The 2,006-nt window shown below is 39.9% G+C and overlaps 1 pseudogene; it reads left to right on the forward strand.

Annotated features, from left to right (window-relative positions):
• Positions 1 to 1,626, forward strand: LOC134274245 (zinc finger protein 271-like; annotated as a pseudogene).
• The last annotated feature ends 380 nt before the right edge of the window (positions 1,627 to 2,006 follow it).

Raw genomic sequence — 2,006 nt, forward strand, 5'->3', positions numbered from 1 at the left:
CTGTATAATTTGTGAGGCTGCAGAATACAGATCTTTGTTTTAAAAATCTGTTTGGTAATCAGAATGGATTCTGGTGGAATATTGATGGGAGGAGCAGATAAGCCATACCAGTGTAATGTTTGCTTCAAGAGGTTTACCCAGAAAGCTCATCTGACCACCCACCGCCGTACTCACACCGGGGAAAAACCATACGCCTGTCATATCTGCCAGAAGAGGTACCTACACTACTGTACACAACAACCATTGTTTTCACTTGTCATTTTTAAAAATTACAGTAAAAGAAGCTTATAGCAAAGTGCAAGAGAGGAACATTACTGTTATTTGTTATAAACCTAATCTTGTTATATCCATTAGGTTTATCATACGCTTTTAAAGTATGCGAACGTAGAATGAAAATCGGTTAAATCACTGTGCTATATAAGTGTGTATGCATTACATACATGTATATAAGCAGGTTAGCTGTAACTGTACAGTGAGGAACCTCAAATTACAATTTGATATCTCTCTTTTGTTCAAATTTTAAGATTTATTTATTAAAAATATATCTTTCGTCATTGTCATTAAACTTCAGTTTACAATCATATACTTCATCAATTCCTCTGTTTGCTATTCTTTTAGATTTGCACAGTCCTCCCATCTGAACTCACACAAGCGAACACACACAGGAGAGAAGCCCTATTACTGCGTCATATGTAGCCTGGGATTCTGTCGAAAGCAGCGCCTAGAACAACATTTACGGGAGGTTCACAATGAACAAGGCTCCCTACCAGATCTCTCAACCTCCGAGTTCCATCAAGGATTCTCTGGTTTAAATTTTCCCGAGTTTAAAAACAGATATAGGCAACCCGGCAAACCTGGGGACTGCCAGTCACAGGAGAAAACCAAATGTCGTAAACCGGTTCAGCATCGAAGATTTTAGTTCTGTGGGATCATCTGATAATGCAGAAGACGGCACGGATAAAGCCAACAAAAGTTGTCACGTGAAGTTAGAGGAGGCGGGATCACTGGACATGGATACAATCAGTCTTGCCTCCAGACAGCGCATCATTCCCCGAACCGACTAGCTCGTAAGTCCAAACCAAAGAGATCAAGGAAAAAGACATTAAAACAAGAGAAGATCAATGTGAGGGACAGTAATTTCACCGAGGCACAGGGAGATTCAGGAGACGAGGCGGATATGGGGGACGGAGCCAGCGTCACAAGTGAGAGCAACTTGTCTGGCTCAGAAATCAGTCTGTCCTCATCTCCACAGAAATGTCAGCTGTTCCCTGCCATGAGTAAAAGTTCTAAATCCATGGCCCGCTATAACAGCCTAAGTAGTAAACCATCCCCTAGTCTTTATAACTCCTCCATAGGCACCAACTCTAGGATCTGCCTGGTTAATTTTACTAATGAGGATCTCTTTACACACATGATGTCTAGGGACGACGTGTACAAATGTGAATATTGTTGTGTTATATTCCAGGACGCGGCCATGTATCACCTTCATCGCAGCATGCACGATAAAATGGACATCCGTTGTTGTAATATGTGTGGTAAATTAGCCAGTGACAAGTACGACTTTATAGCACACTATCTCAGTGAACATAAATAGAATTGTCCAGTATAAAAACTTAATCGTGTTCATTCATTTAGTTGAGATACTGCTATGTACAAGCTCAATTTTAATCATTAAAATTGAGCTTGTACATAGCAGTATCTCAACAACAACCAAAAACCAGTATTTTTAGGTCACCTGAGTCACTCTTGTGAGTCATTGAGAGGTTCTGAGATCTGACTGTTGTAGTTCATGTACAAAGTTGTAATTAGCAAAAGTGTTTTTTACCAGCTGCAGATTTGTTAAATTCATGTCCACTGGGTTGGGGGTGCTTGTGTCAGGGCAGGGCTCTTTTGAACATGTAGAGGAGTTTTACTAGATACTTTGAGAGAAATTGTTTCCCTTTAAAATGTGTATTATACTCATATGACTGTTAAGGCCGTTAGCCATTGTTGAAAAAAAAAATTTT

Source organism: Saccostrea cucullata, unplaced genomic scaffold, assembly GCF_032062105.1.
Source record: "Saccostrea cucullata isolate Sc308-1 unplaced genomic scaffold, CSIRO_AGI_Scuc_v1 ctg7182, whole genome shotgun sequence".
In the NCBI taxonomy this organism is placed as follows: Eukaryota; Metazoa; Mollusca; class Bivalvia; order Ostreida; family Ostreidae; genus Saccostrea; species Saccostrea cuccullata.